At 32.1% G+C, this 23023-nt stretch overlaps 1 protein-coding gene across 1 annotated transcript in view; it reads left to right on the top strand.

The window, feature by feature from the left end:
• Window positions 1–23023, top strand: part of LOC147803139 (uncharacterized) — a 141654-nt gene that overhangs the window by 92402 nt on the left and 26229 nt on the right. The window lies entirely within an intron of this gene.

Here is a 23023-nt window from a genome sequence, read left to right as displayed (position 1 = left end):
CTACAAACAGCAGTTTATATATGATTAAACTAACAGTAATTAAAGAAAAAGCAAAGTAAGTCTGTCAAATTAGCAACGACTACATTTAAGTTACCGCTTTTTATTTAATTGCAACTTAATTCTGATTTTGTACAAATGCTTTTCTGAATCACCCGTCCCCAAGGGGTTAATCTAATGGTCACATTTTTTACGTTTTAGGAATAGTTTACGGGGGTAACGTCAAATATGCTAATTAATGAGTGTAGACGATATTTTAAGTTACGAAATCAGACACAAAAACGTACTTTCGCTGAATAAACATACCTTTTTTTTAACGGATTAAGATTTCTGACTCCCAAAATATAGAGGGTAGCTGCAATCTGGGAAATAGAGTCCCCATCGTTTGGTAAGGAGAGCAGTTCAAAGTTTTGACATCTCCATACAAAAAATAAATCCATCCATACACATCCCAATCTAAGCAAAAATCCCGATTCATGCAAAAAATAAATTTTAGTAAATATTTATTATTTTTTATAATTTTAATTTAGTAACAGTCGAAAAAACTTTAAATTGTAAGGTACGTAATTTTTTTACATTATTTTAATGTATCTAATTTTACATTGTAAAATGTGAGCGAAATCGGTTGAATGGTTCCTGAGAAATCAAATTTTAACTTTACAACTTATTCAATTTGCCATATAAAATTAGGTACTTTAAAATAATGTAAAAATTTTTGTATCTCACAATTAAAATTTTTTAAATAAAATAGGATAGACTATAATTAAATAAAATAATTAAAAATAATCACTAAAATTTATATTTTGCTTAGATTTATCTTTGGACAAACAAGTTTTATAGTTATGAGCAACAAATTTCAATTCCCTGCAAAAAAATCTGGTTATACGGTGACAGATGCAAAAAGCAAAATTAACATTAGGGGGTCTATATTTTCGATCACTTTCCTCACTGAAGTAAAGGGATCCTATTTCCGAGATTATTCGATTGAGGCTACCCCCTATATTTTGGGAGTCAGAAATCCGAATCCGTCGAAAAAATAGTATGTTTATTCAGAGAAAGTACGTTTTTGTGTCTTATTTTGTAACTTAAAATATCCTCTGCACTCATTAATTAGCATATTTGAGGTCACCCCTCGAATCATTAAGATTGAATCCTAAGGTGAAGATCTGATCATTCGTGTGTGATCATTTAGAGTGGTCTATTTTATTATTATTTTATTTGCGCATCGTAAGTTCACTTTTGTAATCGTTTTAAACATACATTTTATTATTATTATTTTTTTAAGAGAAGGGGCTTCCATTAATAAATACATCAAAACTTACTTAGTGGCCAGTGATAACTTAGAGGAGTTAAAAGACCATTATTGATTATTAAACAACATAAGGTATTATCGGATAATTACACTTGTTCTGATTTTTTTCGTCTTACATCTTTTATTTGTCGTTCGATGGTGTTTTTTTCTCATTGTAATATTAGGTCAACCGAAAAAATATTATCCAAGTTCGTACACTTGAAAGTGTTGGAAAAAGCCCCATTATTAAAAAAAAGTGGTAGGGTATTTGCCCCCAACAAATTCTTTCGTTACTGCAATATTTCATCGTGATAAGAAACACGTCTTTATTACAGAATCGTACATTTTCGTGCTAAAGCAAAGTGAATAATTTATATTATTAGCTACCACAATTAAATTGAAAATTATCGCGAAAATTTTATCTTTATAAACAAATCTTTCCCATTTTTGAAACATGGCTTTTTTTAAAAGATAGAGAATGGTAACTCCATTGTTACGTTCTTACCCTTTATTTTTCAAAATTAAAATGTTTCTGTCAATATTAATATAGTATAAGTTGAAATGATTTTTCTTATATCGTATTCAAACAATTCTGTTAAGATTTTTTTAACCCTTTTTACTTCGATTTCACCTCTGCGGTACCACCTTCACTCGAAAATTAAAAATTTTTAATATCTTAATAACTAGTAGCCACATTTGCTGAAGAGTTTTAAAAATTATATAAGGATACTGTACTATGTATTTTAAATGATTTTGTGATTGTCCTGGGTGGACACTTTCCAGAAAAAGTTTAAAAATTGGTAGTAAAATATGAAGGAATCAAAATGTTTTAAGTAGTAATTACCATCGATCAAAAATATTCGAAAATTAAATCTTTGTGTTACAACTGAATTCTTAAAATGGATGTGAAATTAAAGGCTGTAAAATTTACTATAATTTCATAAAATATTCCACGCTTTTTAAATTTTTTCCAGATTGAGACAACCTTGTTATCGTAGTTCATCGTTTGTTCGCCCAGATAAATTTTGATGCTGATAATGTACAGCCTAAGGTCGCATTTGCTTATGTCCTGCTTGACTAAAATTTTTAATCAAAATTGACTGTTTAGGGGCAAATGTTTTACCTTTTTTTTATTTAATAAAAAAGGTCTTTTTATAATTTCAAACTCAGGCGTGCATTTTTTTGAACATAATTTTCCTGTAGACCTAATATAAATTGGCGGGCCGTTAATATGATGACCATTGTTCATTTTTGATTCACATCAATATAAAATTACATATTAAATTTTCTCTTTTGAGAGCATCTTGTATGGAAAATACTAGCCATCTCAAAATATGTACTCATCTGGTTTGAGATTTATTGTATTTTTTTTTATCAAATCAAAATTCAAAACCGGTATCGACCTATCTATTTTTATGCAGGAAGCGGTGGAACTTCCGGCGAAAAATCGTTTGTGACAGCAAAAAAATTGCTTTTAGAGAGAAAAATAGTAAGAAAAAAAGCGAAATCCTTTTCTCATAGTATTTCTTTTTCTAAAAGGAAAAAACAGAAGCATAAAAAGCACAACACAAGAAAACAACCCATTCTGAAAATATCTGAAGCTTTCGTCACTTCGCCCATTTTATAATCCCATACGATTTCCCCGCCAACTTGGCTATTTCGGTAGCATCTTCCAGTTTTCCATGCCTCTAAATGCGAAGTAAACATGGGAAATCCATTTGGATAAAATTTCGTGACTGTCCATTTCACTCACACGCCAGCATATTGCATAAAATATACACGAGACAAAAGTTCAGCCAAGTTAAATAAAGATTACCTAAATGCCATTTGAATAGAATATATAGATTTGGTTTGCTGGTGGTTTTATGCATGGCCATAATTACAAAATAATATAGAAGGCAAATATGGCAAACCAAGACGAGAACTTAGATGTAATAGACTATTTAGTAAAGTAATAGTACATTTAAAAAAAAATCCGATAATATAAGACAAACTTATATTGTCCAACAAAGGATAGGGTATACTTAGAGCTATATAGACTAAAGCAAGAAACAACAAATGTCTGTTAATTACAGGATATTAACTGATCTTCTATCGCTCTACGTAGATGGAATTCGAATCACAAGTTAGAGTTTTCTTCCACTTAAATCATCGCTTTTCACCTTCCGAACTTGGATTTTGAGAGTCATTCCATATTTGGAAAAATTCTGATAATTTAGTCAATGTTTTTTTACGTAATCTTCCGTTTCCCAATATTTAGAAGTCTATTTTAATTAAATATGTTTCGCCCTGTGGTTCCCTATTGGTTCTGAAAGCAAATAATTTCACCGCAGGTATTGTTTTTAATTTTGAAAGAAAAAAATATATAGTTTTCGTCCGTCTATATCTCAGTTAAAAATATCTTGTCGATGTATTGATATTTTCATAACTTGTTTTTATTGGTGGAAAAAAAATCTGATTTGGTTTTAAAACTTTCATTTAAAGAGTTTGCACACTCGGTTCCAATTTAAAAATTACATCTTAAAATAAAATTTGATTATGAAGAGTTTGTGAAGATTTGCCTCAAATTTAATTACATATTGAAATAAAATTTAACTGTTAAGAGTTTGTGAAAATACGTTTGTTCTTATTTTATTCCTTTTTAGTACAAAATTTAAATATCAAGAGTAGGTTTCCTTTTTAAAAGTATTTTAAAATGAAATTAACCTATCATTTGTTTGTAATATCAGTTTGTTCCTATTTAAAAAACAAACTTTATTTGTAAAAAGTTAGGATTATGATAAATTGTTACTATTAAAATTTATATTTTAAAATAAAACTTTAATTTAACTGACTTCGCATTTATCTTTGAAGTTTGCATTCCTTTTTAAAAGAATTCTAAAATATTTTCCTAACTTAAAACCATTGCAGAAACTTCAAAGAAAAACTCCAGTTGATTTTTGCGAAATGGCGTGGGTTTTATTCTCTTCTTCGTCATTTGTAATTCAATACTCCAAGAAAAAATTAAGAAATTTTTAAGAAAATATACGGAGTTGGGAGCCGTTATCTGATCTCTAGAATGGATATGAAAGTCATCTATCTATTCAGCTGTTAAAAAGAACCTTATAATTTGCATTTTACTGAAATGCATTTATCATAAAATGCAGCACATGGAGCCGTTCCCATTGGCGAACAGAGCAAGCAAAAAGGTTTAAATTTCATGCAATTATAAATACAAATTTTTCAGATATAAAAATGTAAATTTTGCTTAAAAATGTACATCATACATCATTTTATTTTATAAAAGAAGTAATGATAAATTTCCGTTCAAAAACATTTTATTGATTACATTTTGAAAGAAAGACTTACTTTATGAGAGAATCAAAAGGTTTTGAAAATAATTCTGTTGGAATTGATTTTTTTTAAGCTCGTTTTAGATTACAGGGTTTTAAAGAATATTAAAAATAAATTATCCTAAAACGTAAAATTATTTTAAAATAATCTTTAGGTCGTTAAGTGCATTATTTTTTTCATCGTTAAAAATCGAATTTCAAGCTTTCTTTTTAAGAGATCACTTGACAATAATATTCATATTTAAATGATATAATATGACACCAATTATTATAATTAATGTCTTGTAATTATGCCAATTTTTATTGTGATTATGCCAATTATTATGATTATAGTTGACATTCTTGTGATAGTTAGCATGGCATGATATTGTGACAGTATCGTGTTACCATTATAATCATTGTAATGACAAAATTAATTTTAAATGTAAAAATATTTTTTTTTAAAAATATAATCTGTATTGTCTATAGTGTGGAAATTTCATACTTACAGATAAACAATATTTTGCCTAAAAAATAAAATTTGTGAAAAACAGAGCCGTAAAGTAAATAGTTCGATGTCCGTATTCGACTCAAGTCTTTCCCCAGAGATCAACTCCGACTTTTACTCAATTAAAATTTCGACCAAATGTCAGGAAAGTATTACTACTGCGAAATCGTTAATTTAAAATGATATATTTCTATCTTTGATGCCCGATCTAAGTAAAGTGAAGCAACGGAAATAGCGTCAGTAACTTTTTTTTTATATAATAGAGAAATTTTGGAAATAACTTATCGAGTAGCTATAATGATAACATAGAAATCGTCTGATGGTTTCAAAATGAATGGAACGTTTGGATTCAGCTCCTGAAAATTGATAACTGTATCTTATAGCATGATATCTGTCTCTTGAACCATGATATCTGCTTTTTAAGTCATAATATGTCTTTCTTGAACTACGATAACTGTAACTTGAACCATAGTACGTTACAGATTATCAACAACTTTAATAAGGTATTAATGTGTACCGTTTCAGCTCCAATTGTACCAAAGTATCGCCTAATTAAGTTTAGGAAATACGATAATATGATTAAACCTAGCACCGTAGTGGAAACGTATTATTATTTTAATAAATGTCTCCGTACAGTAAATACAAAAAATAAAATGAAGAGTGTATGTAACTACGATGCATTTTTTTTCTTAACCATTTAAGAGCCAATGTTCCATTTCTGGGACATGTCTGTGTAACCTGTAAAGACTAGTAACTCAAATCTTTCATTCTTTGCACTTACAATTGGAGAAGCTGAATATTCCTATCAATCAAAATATATATTAATATAAAATTGTACATTTCGAAATACATATTCTGTTTTAAAATAAAGTATTGTCAATTAATACTTTATTTTAAAACAGGATATGTATTTCGAATATCCAAATAACAGGATATCCAAATTAATTGTCAATTGAATTAAATATCCATACAATTTATAAAAAACATGCTACCACATTTTTCGAAAAGGCACTTTTTCCGTTACGGCAAAATAAGTCTAGCAGGTAAACAGTTAATGGGCTGCAAATTTTTATGAATTTTAGAAACAATACCATATGTTACTTTCTCAATATGTAACTAGAGATAGGGCTAATATTTTCTGTAACAGTTGTTTATGGTTACGGAATTATGTTTAGTAAAAAAAATATACAGTTTGTATTTCGGTTGTCATAATGGTGAAGCCAAGTTCGAAAACAACAGCTCCAGATTCTGTTTTTATTAGTTGCCGTTAAATACACATTGTTGTATCAAACACAACAACATTACGATCATTAATGATAAGTTTACATATTGAATACAATAATATCGCGATCAGTTCTGATAATCATAACTATCAAATACAATAATATGACAATGATTATCGGTAAAATAATATATCTAAAAGATAATATAGTGGATATAATACATAACGATATTGAATACGATATTATTGGTAATGTTGATAAATTTTATTTCGTGACGAAAAGGTTTATTTCTTTAAAAACATTGTAAATTAGAAAAATGTCGCAATATAGTGTTTGACATAATTTTTTTAAAAAAAAGTATTGCGATGTTAAAATTTGTTGTTATCTGGTCCCTATAACCAATAAGGGGCTGGCTATGTTACTTACAAAATTATGTTTTAAAAGCGATAATGCAGTCAAGTTTTTTTTTAAAAACATTTTGTTCTGTTCTAACAGTCAGTTATCGGTCTTTCAGCAGTTTTAAATAAAAATAAGCGAAATGAAAAAAACGTTCGATAACTGTGCCACCCCACGAGTAATTCTTTAAGGCGACAAAGATTTTCGAACTTTCACAAGTTTTTTTTAGAAATTATCAGGGGATTGGTTTGAAATTTTCAGTATAAGTTTATATTGGTAAAAACAACTTATATAGAAAATTTCAAAGCAAATATTTTAAAATTAAAAAAAAATGAAACTTTAGAATTTATATTATTCCTCGTGCCTAAAATTTTGTTAAAATTACATAATTCTTTTAAAATATTATATATTAGGTAACATAAAAAAAAATCGTTGGGACTACTTTTATTATTTTTTACGATAGAAACAAATAACAGTAAAAAAGCAGTCAATAAGCAGAATTTTTGGAGGGAAAAATCATGAGATCGTAATAAAAGATCATACATAAATGTAATACTGCTCACTAAAATAAAATAAAAAAACTTTTCCGACAAAGTGTTAATAACATTCATAAGTATATAATATCAAATTTTTAGCTCACTAGAATAAAATTTAATTTCGCTGGGCCAGTTTGAAATTCGTAAATTTGTCATAAAGGACATTTTGGGAAAAGTGACTTTTTCTAATTATTTATTGCAAATTTTACTTTTGAGCAAATATTTCCATTTTAAAACATAAATAACTATAAATATGATCTTATGTACAAGTTAAATAATTAGATGTTTTAAAAATTAAAAAAAATAAACACAGTTTCCAAAAACAAGCAATAACGTATTTGGGTATACAGATAAATGCAGGCAAGAAAATGAAGGGAAAAAAAAAAAGGAGCGTGGTCAAAACAAAAATCACCTTACCTTCGTCAATTTTTCTCCGATTGAAAAAGTTTTTACTTTAAAATGTCCAGTCAAATGCTTGGATGTCAAAAATATAAAAATTAGAAAATCGATTTTTCGACAAACTTTCGGTCACTTCAAAGTCACCTTAGGTGATTTCTAAAACAAAATGTTAATCTGAGAATAACGACAAGCGCCTCGCTGATTGATAGCATACTATGTAAAGCTAAAATTTTAGAAATTTAGTTTTTTTCTTTCCTGGAGTTCTAATGTACACTACTAACATACAGTGCGAACAGATTTCCTAACCTAGAGGGTCATCTACTCCTTCATCTAAGATTTTAAAATAATACAGAGGATACGAAGATCAATCTGATGCATTCTAAAAAAAATAATAAGTATCTTGTTTTTTATGTTAACCCTCCGATGTCTCCATTGAGGCATTACCTCCAACATCAGAAAGCCTCCACACGGTCTTTTATAAGTACTCTGCGTAGACTATTTAAAAAGTGAATCAGCTGTGCGCATGAATCCAAATTCTTTTTTACATTTACTCATACTCATACGTGGTAGTTATCTTAGCAACGCTAAGGGCTCTAACTAATTCATCTGAGTGGGAAGGTATAATAAATCGCCGATTGAGATTAAACAAATTTAAGAAAGAGAAGAGGTTTTTGCGGCAGACTGCTTTGCCTCCCCCCGAGGTATTACCCCCGCGCTTTTTTAAATTTAATCGAGAGAAATTTGCCGTACTAGGGAGCTAAGACCCTGTTCGCTACCGCTCACCAACCCCGATGATTGCTTCGCAGTAATTGTTTATTCTTGGCAGAAAACAGTTTTTCTACTGAAGTTAAAATTATTCACTTAACATGTATGTTCTAAAAGGAATTCTGTTTGCTTACGCTTGTGCCTCTACTTCCCACGTCCTAATATAAATATCAATTAGTATTATAAACATTTAGATCTCTTGGTGAACAGAAGTAATTTTTCGAAGTAATCATTTTTTAAAATAACATTTATATTCTTATAACATTATATTGTTCAAAGAAATTTGATGAGCTCACAACCATAATTTTAAATTTTCGCTAATAATAGTAGTACTGGAAAATAACGTTAAATTAGGGATGCAAAAGAAAAAACTATACCTTTACGACTTTTGTTATTTTTATGACTCGGAGTGCAAAGGGTTAAGTTGAGAACATTGATTTTAAGGAGTGGAATACTCATACTCATACGTGTTGGTTATCTTAGCATCAGCCCCGCTAGGGGCTCCAACTGATAAGGAGTGGAATCATGGGTGAAAGCCCTTATATAGCAAGACGGAAAAGAGAAAAACCTGGTACGTAAAACATTTCATTTCAGCATTTTTTTTCGAAAAAAATGAAATATCTGTAACTATCAAGATTTCTTTTATAATTCTGGCATGTATATAAAACTGCTTCTTTTCCAAGATAAAGTAGATATTGTTGAAAATTTTAAAAAAAGAATAAGTAAACTCCTCCCCAAAACTAGCTATAACTGAAATGGTTTTACTACCAGCCTTTCCTCTTTTCCGTCTCGCTTTCACCCCTGAGTGGAATGGACCGAGTGCCTTGTGAATTGAAGTGTGTACATGTTCTTTCAGGTTAAGTTTACTATTGATGGTTAAACCAAGATATTTTGCTTTATTGACAACAGGGTCGGCTTGATTAAAGAGAGTGAGACTGAATTTTAGTGTGCCATTCCTCTATATTTTTCACCCTGCGTTGCTGAAGGGTGATGGTGTGTAATGGCCAGATGGATCTGGTGAGTAGAGCGGAGTCATCAGCGTAAAAAGCAATGATTCGTTTTCATATACTATATGTGGGAAATCTGAAGTGTAAATAATATAAAAAAGAGGGCTGAGAATATCCCTCCCCCCCCCCCGAGGCTTTAATTGGCTTCAGGCCTGAAAGCGAGACGGAAAAGAGAAAATACTGGTAGGAGAACTATTTCAATATTAGATAATATTCGGGAGGAGTTAATCTATTCTTAACAATTCACTGTAATTGATTTAATCTCAGCGAAGAAGCAATTCCATTTAAAAATTTTATCCGTTAAAAACAATTGGTAGTTATAGATTTTTATTATTCTCGAAAAAAAATTTAAAAATGAAATTTATTTGATACCAGTTTTTACTCTTTTTCGTCTTGATATATAGGGGCTTTCAGCCATGATTGGATTATAGTGAAAGAAATCTTGATTTAGTTTGATTCTATGACCGATCTTTAAGATATGCATACCTGCCAACTTTTAATCCCTTCCATTATTATTTTTCCTAGTGGTATTAAAATGGAATTTAAACTTTAATTTTAAGCAAATAAATACATTGTATTTGAGAAAACTTAAGTTGACAACCATAACAGTAACGCATATTAATATATGTGCTTAATTTTTGTAAGAATAGTGGTGATCAATATCATTTAAAAATTAAGATTATAAAAGAAAAAATAGTATATAATTACTACCACTTTAAATATGAAAATAAAATCTTCGGGAAAATCCGGAAGAGTTGGCAGGTATGGATATGAGTCGATCATAAGGGCGATGCCAAGAGAAATATTAAAATTTGTAAATAAGACCTTTAAGCCATTCTCTGTCGAAAGCTTTTGCTATATCGATCATGACCATGGCGGTAGCCTCTTTTTTGAAGAGCTCTTTAGCTACAAATTCAGTGAATTTGCAGAAGTCATATTGTTCAACTGGAAGGGAGTCTTCATTGAAGGATTTTTTCGAATACTTTTTGCGAAAGCGAGGGGAGCAATTTGATCGGTCTTTAATTACTATGAATAACCGAGGTTTTCCCTGATCTTTGGGTTTCACATGCCAACTGCTGCCGGCATTTGAATTAACTTTGAAGTTTTGTTCAAAGAGATTATCTCGCATTAAAATTGTATATTTAACAATAACTTTTTTTTAAATAAAATGTGGTAGTTATTTAAAACTTTCTTTCATATAAATTCTTATCATTATTAACTTTTGTACGCAAATCCCAAGTTAACGCCTTTCTAACAGAAATAGTTCGTCCTTTGTTAAAATGTTTGATTTTCCTGAGGGCTAGACTCCAACTCCCGACCTCCCGGACAGCTCCATTCCCACTCCCAATTGTATTCAATTGAAATTGCCGCCAAATCCAGGGAAAGTAATAATATTATTTTTAAGTATCTGTTAAATTTAAATTATATGCTTCTGTTTTTATATACGATTAAAGTATGAAGCGTTTGATTTAAAATTATATTTTTTATAACATAACTCGAGAAAAAATAAATTAAAAAAATATGTACCCGTAAAAACATTGCAATTGCGCTAAACCGTTATAAGAATATTGTAATATAATATTTTAATATAATATTGCAATATTATTTATAATATTGTAATATAAATATTGCAATTCTTTAGAATTGTAGGTATTAAAGCCAAAATGAAGTGATTAAATTCTCCTCATCTTGATCGATTCGAATTTGCATAGGTAAAAACATAATTACTTTCAAACAAGATCTTTCAAAAAGTGCCAAGAGTTTTGCCATGCCATTTGTTGCTAAAAGAACGTTGGTTCACATAATATAGTGTTTCTACTGTTTTGTCCAATCCCTGAATATTGTCTTAATAACCTTATGAATAATTTGAAATCTATTGATCATCGCATTCAATTTACTTTTGAACAGGAAACTACTTATTGTTTACCTTTTTTTAGGCATTCTTAATTTTTGTAATTGTCATTAGTTTTTCAGTAATGTTTCTTGAAAAACTTTTGCTGTTTCTCTTTCCCCTTAAAACTTTACCCCCATCACCCTAATTAAAACATAGCTTACTTTTGCAAACTTGTTATCGTGTCTTAAGAATTTCTTCGATTAGTAACTGAAATGAGGATCTCTTATCTAAAATCCATTGCTGTTAACACGTTGAATGCCATAGGGGTCACCAGTGACCACCGGCGAAGCCAAGATTATTAGAAACACATAATTCGAGTAAATTTTTAATATTTTTTATATTATAATCGCTACTAAAATGGTTTGAAGAAATTAATGCAATCTAGGGCTCACAAAGTTTTATTTACAGTGGTGGCCAAAAGTGTGGAGTTTTGAAAGTTTCATGTTTTTCAACTTTGTGTGCTTGTAAAATATATTAATTTTCACTTAAATACAAACGTTTATATATCAAATTGAAGGTAATTTAATGTAGAATTTAATAATAAATACAGTATTACAACATCTGTATTACAAAAAAAGTTATGCAACTATTAGTAAGATCTATCTTAGATTTGCATTTTTTTAAAGTGATACTAACACAATCAATACTTAGTAGGATAACCCTTATTTTTTAAGACAGCTTCACAGCGTCTTTTCATCCAGTGAACGAGTGTTTGGAGTTCATCTTTCGTAATCACATGGTGCCAAGAATCAATTATAGCTACACTTAGTTGTCTTTTATTGGATGGACGTTTTTTTCGTACAAGAATTTTCAAACGTCGCCACAAATTTTCAATTTGATTGAGATCAGGGCTGTTTCTTGGCCATGGTAATATATCCATGCCTTTATTTTGAAAGCATGCTTTACAAATACTTTTGCTGTGTGGCATGGAGTTGAATCCTGCTGAAAAATAAATGGTGCGCTGTTGGGGAAGAGATCCCTGATGGAAGGTATCAATTTTGGTTTCAGGACAGTTTCGATGTATTTTTTGGCATTCAGGATGCAAAATCAGGCTGGAAAAAAAATGCACAAGTGCTATTACCGATAGAAAAATTAAATGGCTATGTCTTCAAGATAGAAAAATGTCATCAGACGCCCTTAGATGTGAAATGAATGCAGCTGGTATTGCAGTAAGTTCAAGAACAATAAGAAGAAGGTTATCAGGATTTGAACTACAAGCAAGAATTTCAAGGAAAAAACCATATTTAAATCAAAAGCAAGGCGAAAAACGAGTTAAGTTAGCAAAAGAACACATTAAATGATCAGAAAATCAATGGAAGCAAGTAATCTGGAGTGATGAGTGTAAAATATCGCTCTTTGGAAGTGATGGTAGAAAATACGTGAGACGTAGAGTAGGTGAAGGGCTTCATCCTGATTGCATAGAAGCAACTACAAAAAATCCAACAAATGTCATGATTTAGGCATGTATGTCTGTAGATGGTGTGGGCCGAATTCAAGTGATTGATGGCATCCTGAATGCCAAAAAATACATCGAAACTGCATTGAAACCAAAATTGATACCTTCAATCAGGGATCTCATCTCCAACAACGCACCATTTATTTTTCAGCAGGATTCAGCTCCATGCCACACAGCGAAAGTATGTAAAGCATGCTTTCAAAATAAAGGCATGGATATATTACCATGGCCAAGAAACAGCCCTGATCTCAATCAAATTGAAAATTTGTGGCGACGTTTGAAAATTCTTGTACGAAAAAAACGTCCATCCAATAAAAGACAACTAAGTGTAGCTATAATTGATTCTTGGCACCATGTGATTACGAAAGATGAACTCCAAACACTCGTTCACTGGATGAAAAGACGCTGTGAAGCTGTCTTAAAAAATAAGGGTTATCCTACTAAGTATTGATTGTGTTAGTATCACTTTAAAAAAATGCAAATCTAAGATAGATCTTACTAATAGTTGCATAACTTTTTTTGTAATACAGATGTTGTAATACTGTATTTATTATTAAATTCTACATTAAATTACCTTCAATTTGATATATAAACGTTTGTATTTAAGTGAAAATTAATATATTTTACAAGCACACAAAGTTGAAAAACATGAAACTTTCAAAAAGTGTCCACACTTTTGGCCACCACTGTATATACACAAAGAAGCCAACTTGCTCCGGACGGCGAATGAATATTTTCAAGTGGTAGTTTATTAATTGTGATTCTTGGTTTAATAAATTCAATTTGGTAGATTTTTACCCACCATTATTTCTAAGCAATTCGTAGACTTATATAATTCTGTACTTTTTATCAGATATGACACATTGAGACTCTGATGCGAAGGTAGCACGCTGATTGTAAGATAAGTATTCTTGCGTCTAATTTGTGCTAGTTAGTTGAAATTTGCCTAAGTAAGTTTTGCTCTTTATGTATTTATTGTGGAATATAGTTTAGCGACGTTTGATTCTGGGTGGGACCAGAGTTTCATGGCCTCACCTACTGATTTATCACAAAATGGTCCTGTTCAGGACCAGCAAAATACGATTTCACCTCTTATCTCCGAGAGTCCTATGGACGCGGTAGTTATTATTGAGGATTCAAATGCCAATCTAAACGCCGCTGTTAAAGAGGGATGTACCCCTTCCAAAAATATTTTGGATATAAGCTATCCTAACACCGGCAAAACGTATAAAAAGAAAAAGCGGAAAAATCGCCTCAAAAATACAGTTCAATCAACGGATGAAGATTGTACGGACTTAGAATCCGACGCCCCCACTGACAACTTAATCGATAAGGAAGATTTAGATTTGAACCTTATTAATGATATCGCTATACCTTTTGAAAATATGTTAATCGAAACCCTTGAGCTATTAAGAAATTCCGCTAATTTTAAAAATCTAGGTCATAAGGTTGCACAGACTCTGAATAAAATTAATGACCACCATAACCAGTTCAAAAATAAATATCTCGAACTCAAAAGCAAAATATCCAACGAAAATACCCTATTTAGTGTCCTCTCAGAAACCACCACGGAAAAAATTGATACTTTCGCCCAAGATAGTAAAAATCAATTTCCTTCTATCCCATTTTTTAATCAAAATGACTCACGTGATAACAATATGGACATAAACTTTCCTGATACTTTAAACCAGAATTGCAGAGGAAATAATATTTCTTTTTCAAAAACAAAAAGGTTTAAGACAACACCACCATCCCCAACTAGGATAAATCATACTATTAATGACCCCAATCCAGAAGACGACTTCACTCTTCAAAAGAAAATATCCAAAATACCCCCCCCCCCATCGTAATCAAGGACAACAATTTCAACTGGAAGGATTTTAATAAACAACTCCAAGATAAGGATATAAAAGATTATAACGCAAAAAATAATGGTGATTACTTCGCTATAAAAACCAAGAAAACAGAAGACAGATGTCGCATAATAACAATTTTAAAAGAAGCAAATATTGCTCATCACACATACAGCCTACCAGAAGAACGTACCTTTAGAGTCGTCGTCAAAAAAGTACCAAAAGAATATAGTGCAGAAGATGTACAATACGAATTAGCAAAAGTAAACTCTTCTGTTATTAACGTTACTCAAATGTATAAACGAAACCATGGTAACAAAATTCCTATGCCCACTTTTGTCGCAACCCTAAACAAGGAAACCCCCAGCTGTAAAGACATTTACAATACCTGTTCAATATGTGCATCAATATAGAAGAATACAGAAAATCCGACCGCCCCTCACAATGCCACCGATTTCTTCCACGGCCAAAGACTGCGCAACCATCCTCACCGCTGTGTAAAATGTGCAGGGAACCATGCTACCAATGAATGTACAAAAACAAATGACGAACCTCCAAAATGCTGCAACTGTGGTGGAGATCTCCCAGCAAATTACAGTAAATGCCCTAAATACGAAAGTATTGTTGAAAAAATGTACAATAGAACAAATAATAGAAGATCCTTCACTAACAGAGAAAATAGAAACAATTTCAATAGTAATACCACCAGCTCAAGATTTAGCTATGCTAATGTTGTCCAAAACAATAGCACCCAACAACCAATAAATCTAAACCCAGCATTATTACTACAACAACTGTGGAAGCCACCAACAACCTTGCAAAATGTATATCCATTTTCCAACAGCAACTCCTAAACAATTCGCAAGCAATCCCAAACCAAGGAACCTCTAGCAGTGATCATGAGTAGAAAATTCTCCTTCACCCCATTAACCATAGCTCTATGGAATGCAAACAACATCCTAACAAAATTCGCCGAATTTCTCGATTTCATTGCAAATTTCAACCCTGACATAATGGCAGTTACTGAGACCCACACAAAGCACAGCCATAGACTGAAAGTACCGAACTACAACACCTTTAAATGTGACCGTATTATTCGCACAGGCGGCGGGTGCGCGATATTTATCCATAAGAAGTACAAAGCATCAATATACAACCTGAGCAGCGAAAATAATAGAGAAGAAACCTCCATTTTACTACAAATAAACAACAATAATATTAAAATTTCTTGCATCTACAACCCACCGTGTAATGAATTCTCGACAGATTTTATGAAAAAACTATTCCCTCCCAATCTTCCAATGATAGCTCTTGGTGATTTTAATGCTGAAAACGACATATGGGACTGTAGAAAAGTTAACAAACTTAGAAGACAACTGCACCAGCTCATTAAAGAATTCGGACTCACAGTCTACGCTCTTGAAAAACCCACCTATCTCCATCATAGTGTAATGCACCCTCCAGACATTTTAGATTTCATGATTACAAATACAAGCTCACCTTTTGCTATTGAAACCCTAGATGAACTTAGCAGCGATCATTTCCCTGTCTGGATCACTACTACCCTCGAAATGCAGGATAACAACCAATTTAGACGAAAAACTGACTGGACTCTATACCACAACATCCTTCATCTTACCGATTCTAACGAAGATTCAGCCCCCATTTCCAATGATTATATAAACTCCTCCATTAATAATATCTCTAACGCCATTACCTATGCTTATAATGAAGCTACAGAACTCAAACCCATCAACCTCAGCAACTATAAACTACCTCATAACATCAAAAAACTTATTAAGGATAAAAATAAACTGAGAAAAAGATTCCAGAGAAACTTCAATCCGGAACTTAAACGTCAACTCAATAAATTAAACAAAATTATAAAAGAAAAATGTAATCAACATAGAAACAGCCTATGGAATGAGAAACTCGAAAGTCTGAACAATAGTGATAATTCAATTTGGAAAATGACCAAGTCTCTTAAGAGATCACCTCTAAACAAAATGACTTTAAAAGGGTCAAACGACCCAGTATATACCTCTGATGATAAAGATAGCATTTTCACCAACACTATGGAGACCCAATTCAGCAACAATACTGAAAATACCTGCCCCATAAGCGATAAAATTATAAATGACTACTACAATAATATTATAAATCAAGACAACCATATTGAGAACAACATCGAACAGACATCAGAAGACGAGGTCAACTGCATCATTAAAACCCTCGCAAATAAGAAAGCTCCTGGGCACGATAATATTACGAACATCATGATAAAAAATCTCCCTCGAAATAAAATATTCCAAAATGTTAATATTTATAATGCCTCCATTAAAAACCTATATTTTCCCGAGGAATGGAAGAAATCAGACATCATTCTATTCGCCAAGCCCGGTAAAACAGCCTCTAATCCTGAAAACTACAGGTCTATTAGTCTACTCCCTATGTTTGAATAATTTTATCAAAAATCTTTGAAAAAATTATTCAACGAGGACTCAACGATTATATTCACCTACTCCCAAACCAACAATATGGTTTTAGGAAGCACCTATCAACTACCAAGCAGCTTGTAAACATCCTCGAATACATCAGTAATGCCAAATTTAAACACGAAACCGCCCTTATGCTTATGCTCGACGTTGCCAAGGCCTTCGACCGAGTATGGCATAAGGGACTTATCGTAAAACTACATAAAATGAATATTCCATTAGACCTTATTACTTACTGATAGAAAGTTCAGAATTAAAATCGATAACTCGTTCTCAGCTTATAAAAACATTCAAGCCGGTGTGCCCCAAGGTAGTATCCTCGGGCCACTACTATACATCTTATACACAGCTGACTTCCCTATTAATAACGATAATCCAAACGAATTCACGGCCCTATATGCCGACGATACAGCAATTATCACAAAATCTATGAGTCATTTACAAACCTTCAAATACATGCAAAAGAAGATCTACAATATCGAAAAATGGTGCTCACAATGGAAGATAAAACTACACCCGGATAAGTGCCAAATGATTATTTTCAATAGTAAAAAGAAAGGTAGAACTATTCCTGATATAGTCCTATACAAGCAGATCATTAAACCCACAAGGAGTGCAAAATATCTAGGAGTCACCATCACCTCTAATTTAAGTTGGAAACAACACATAAAATTATTAAAAAAGCGAATGTTGCCTATTGGGCCCTCAACTCCATATTAAACTCGAAGTCATCTTTAGACTTAAAATGCAAGCTCACTGTCTATCTAATGGCAATTAGGCCAATTCTAACTTATGCCTGCCCCGCCATTAACACTCTAAGTCAGGGATGGCGAACCAATGGCACGCGTGCCATTTATGGTGCGCGACACAATATTTTGAGCACGCCACCGATCACAAAGTTCACTATGAAGCATATTAACAATTAAATTAAAATTCACAAAAAATTAACAAAAAAATGAACAATTCCAAAAAAGCAATTAATAACCATAAAAAAACAAGCTAACAATAAAAACTAGCAAAAAAATTAACAGTTCTGCTTAAACTAACATCTTATAACCCTAATATAAGTTATTTGTCATCTAATCTGCAACAACAGAAATCACACTGATGTTATTTTAAGTTGAATTATGCGTTTAATTGAGACATTGCAAAAAAAATTTTTTTTTCGTTGTAAATAAAGAGTTTTGAGTTGATAGTATTTAGTATTATTATTTACCCAATAATCATGAAGTCAAAACTATTTGTCGGCACGTCTATGACCTCATTAAAAAAATTTGCAGAAAAAATGGCACGTTGGTGCATAAAGCTTCGCCACCCCTGCTCTAAGTGATCATTTAAAAAATAAACTCTCTATGGCAGAAGGGAAGATTATAAGAAGACTCGTCGGCGCCTCTAAATGCATTAGCAATAATAGTATAAAAAGGGATCTTAAAATTGATGACATCAACGTCTATATAAAAAATTTAAACAAAAATTTCTACGATGAAGCAAAAACCTGTACCACCAGCAATTTTAACTCTCTCCTAGATATTGAATTAATTGACGACAACACTAAATTTAGCCCAATCACTGCCTTTTTCCTTAGGGATATGTTGCCCTAGCACACGAAATACACTCTCGATTTTTGGTGCTAAGCACCCCCTCTTCCCCCCATCTCCATTCCACCTCACTACTCCTCATCATCGATTTATTACTACAGATGAATAGGTTAATGCCGCTTCGCGGCAGCGCACCGAGATTTATATGATTTCTACCATCAGATATGACATGCTAAACATTTTAGAAAACTAGTAAAATGTGTCTAATATTTGCAAATTTAGTTTGTAGTTATTTACCGTTGTGGCCAGACCAGGGCTCGAAAAACCGCCCGTCCTCCCGTCCTCGGCAATCGAAAATTCCCCTCGGACAATGAATTCCTCGAATCCGACGTGCGCGGACGGCCATTTTCCGGTTAATGTTCGTGATAAATTTTCAATTTTTGTTATCTTACAAGAGTGTAGCGTAGCGCACTTCAAAAATGACCCTCTAATCTAGAAATCCTGTTAATTCCTTCGTCAGACCAAATGCAGCAAAATGACCCACAATACAGCAACATACTATGCATGGTGGAATTGATGTTTTCTCCATCTGGGAGGACTGCAGAGGTTGAAAGGGGCTTTTCAGCAATGAACTTACAAAAAAACCCATTAAGTACTGGTCTTAAAAAGAAGCGTTAAACGCAATTATGAACATCCTCTTAAATGGAAAACCCCTTTCAGATTTCTGTGCAGAAACCTCTGTAAATCATTGGCTGATTGTGGAACTGGCAAACGTCATATTTGATTCATTTAAAAAACGCAGTACCCTCGGATAAATTGACATTCCAGATAACTTGACATTTGTCATTTAAATTATTTTATAAAAGAAAGAAGTTATTTCATAAAAGAAATACTAGGTTACTATTGGTAACCTAGTATTTCTTTTATTACTGTATAATGTAATCTTAGAATTTGTAATCCTAGTAACTACTGATTCATTGTGCAATTTATATAAATGTGTAATAAATAAGAGAAAATTATATTTTTATTTATTTAGAAGCTACGCGTTAGTTTCACAGGAGGACGGGTACATTGTTGGACAAGCCGTCCTCGGGGATGGGTAAAATTTCCGAGTTTTTTCGAGCCCTGAGCCAGACGGGCAAGCCATGTAAAATTAGCGTGGCACTTATGTTTTTGACTGTCTTTACCGAGGATTAATCAGACAATCCAGAAAACTCTCTAATTTTACCTTTGACTGTATTATCTCAGAATCAGGCTGATATTATGAAAGCTGAAGTCTTTTTTTTAATAAGTGCAAAACAAATTTTGCCAACTTCTAAGTTGATATAAAAGTATTTTTCAAATTTCTCATAAGTGTGGCCTCACGTATTAGAGAGATTAAACGAACTTTTAAGACTTTAAGTTAAATAACATCATCAGCACACAACCATGGTCTAGTAACTAGCACCATTTTTACGGCTCATCTTTTAATGATTATAGTAAGAATGCCACGTGACTTCGACCCTGGTCAGACGGCGTGGACAGCACAAGAGTTTCTATTTTTTTCTCCAAACTTCAACCGGACATCTAACGAGAGGACTTTCAGCCACGACAGATTAAATGTGCACCTTGCTGCGTATACACGTTGGTTGTTTTGTCGGCCAACTGGATCGAACTCATTGCCTCCAGTTCTCCAACTAGCGGTGTGAGCGACGCTAAGTTAAACAAAAACAAGATTGATATTTTCAAAATCTGGATATTAAACGACAACTTCTATAAACTTATTGCGAAAAACTTCTAAAAAGCAAAAATATTGCACTATGAAGCAAATTTTAATCATATTTAGAAACTTCATAGAAATTATAAGACTTCGACCATTCGCCCGCCATTACTGTTGTGATGCCTCCATCTCGGCAATACGAAACTTGCGTTGCTGTTTGCATTAACTAGTGCATATAATGCTTTGACTAGATTTTGTTTTAACTAGAGTATATATCATAAACTAGAGTGTATTATTTAAATCATTCTTACATATTAAAAGCTGTAGCTCATCATATGTTCTACTACGTCTTTTTTTCGATATTCAGAAATCTCATATTATCCTAAAGATTTATTTTTGTAGGGTGCTTCATTCACTTCAACTTTCTTTTCACCCTGCCTCATAAAGTGTTCCATACCTCCACAATGAATGAATAAAGGGCTTTAAGTAATTTCATATACTGAAATATAGGTTTATACCTGCCAGGTAGCTGAGCGGTTAGCTTGCCTGACAGCGGAGCTAATGGTTGTGGGTTCGAATCCAGCTCAGGGCATGGGTGTTTCTTTCTGTGTGTTGTACTCTGCTGTATGTGATGTGTGAATGTGGCCCTCCCTATGAAGGGGTATCTGTGGCGTTGGTAATATTGCACGCCTTCGTGACTTTGGACACAAAGTGCTTAACAGGCAACACAAAATAAGAAACACTTCCCGCACCTTCCATGTCGAATAACGGCAAGTTCAGTGTCTGCCGTTAAAAAAAAGAAAGTTACACGCGTTTCCCTCACAATTATGTCGATCTTTTACTTTGCGTGGAACTGATCACTCCACACGACGTTAGTAAAATGGGTAGTTGGTGCTCATAATGTTTTTCGTATTGATAAGATTGGCAATGAATTAAAATAAACACATAAAAAACGAGTCTAAACACAATAATATACATTTTTATTTCTTACATTGTTACAGAGATAAAAGACCAAGATATTAACACTGGTGATACGTGTACAAAATATTCTTATGAACACAATATATGACTCATTAAATACGAAAGATTAATTTTGATACACTCGGTGACGATAAATCTCAATTCATAATTTAAATATGCATTCATTCATAAAGTAAATAAAAACAAGTTACTCATAAGAGATAAATAACCGATTCATTGTTACAGACATGCCAACTTGGATAAATATTTTCTAGTGGTTGTCTATTAATGTAAGTTTAGTAAATTCAACTTATCGTGTATTCATCACCACTAGCCTTCTAAAAAGTTGCCAGAAATTACAGAAAATCTGCAAATATTACATTGACGAAACCCAGGGCTAATGAGAATCCAGAGTAGTTGGAAAATAACTTTCAATTTTTTAGTTTTAATTATTTAATAATATTAAATTTAAAAATAAAGTGGTAAAATTCTTTTATTTCTCTTAATTGTCTGCTCTGTTACGACACACAAGCAGCAAACGTGTTGCACAATAGCAACCGTTGGGAAAAGTTGCAGAAAATTGTAGGCGGGGCTAATGTTATGGATGGTAGGGTGAATATAAATAATAGAAAGCTTCCTATAACGGGAAAAAAATTTAGAAAACTTCCGGTGTATCCTTCCGCCTATGTTATGCTTACGAGGCGATGTGTAAACAGGCTTAATATTCCAGGAAGTTTTATTAATGCGATTTATATTTTAATTTGCGCGTAATTTCACTATTCATAAGAGTCTCCCGTAACTTATAAATTCTAACTGTTTGTAAGATTAAAATAAATTTCAGAAAATTAATATCACAACATAAATAAAGTGTAAGGTTTACATTGCTTTTAGTGTTTATCCTTTGTTTGGTAATATTTGTGTGAATTATCATCGTTAGTTATTTTTTGGGTTGCATCCTGCAAAGTATAGAATGCTTGAAGAGTCTTCCAAATCCTTATGTCGTTTGTTTCGTTGAAATTTAATTTCAAAATGCGTTTTATATTGTAAACACTACAAGGATAATAATATTTGATAGCATCCTTTTTCATATTTTGGAGTAAAAATCAATCCGAAGTAGTGATCCAGAAGTCGTGAGACAAATTTTAACCCGTAACGCCATCTGTGCATAATCTTACACGGTAAATCATCCATAAACACATTTTCATTTTAATAACTCGTATCAAAATGAGTGTTTAACACTTTCACCGACGATCACGGGACTGAGCGTAAAGAAATTTTTCCTAAAGCCTGTATCAACGTAGTAGCAAGATGATAACATCCAACTATTTCTACAGAAAATGTTTTAATTACAATTTAACCCTTCACCAGCCACTTTTACTCGACTTTTATTAAATAAAATAAAAAAAATAGTAAATATTTAGTAAACGTTATTTTTTGATGGGAATTACTTTCAGGTAAACGCATTTTATAATTGAGAGAAAAAAAATTTCTACTAGTTTAAAAAGTTATGGCGAAATACGCAAAGAGTAACATTAACATGAAAGGATCCAAACTTAAGATCGCTCTCATGACCAAACCATGGAACCATATTTCCCAGATTGCTATATTTCGGGGGACATAAATCTAAACCTGTCGTCAAAAAAAAAAGTTTTCGTTTTTTAAAGAAAGTATGCTTTCGTATCTTAAAATATAGTC

The sequence above is a fragment of the Parasteatoda tepidariorum genome, chromosome 10 (assembly GCF_982258835.1).
Source record: "Parasteatoda tepidariorum strain Cologne lab strain chromosome 10, Ptep-v5.0, whole genome shotgun sequence".
NCBI classification, from domain to species: domain Eukaryota; kingdom Metazoa; phylum Arthropoda; class Arachnida; order Araneae; family Theridiidae; genus Parasteatoda; species Parasteatoda tepidariorum.
The sequence above is the reverse complement of the archived record's forward strand: the minus strand, read 5'-3'. Positions and strand labels throughout refer to the sequence as shown.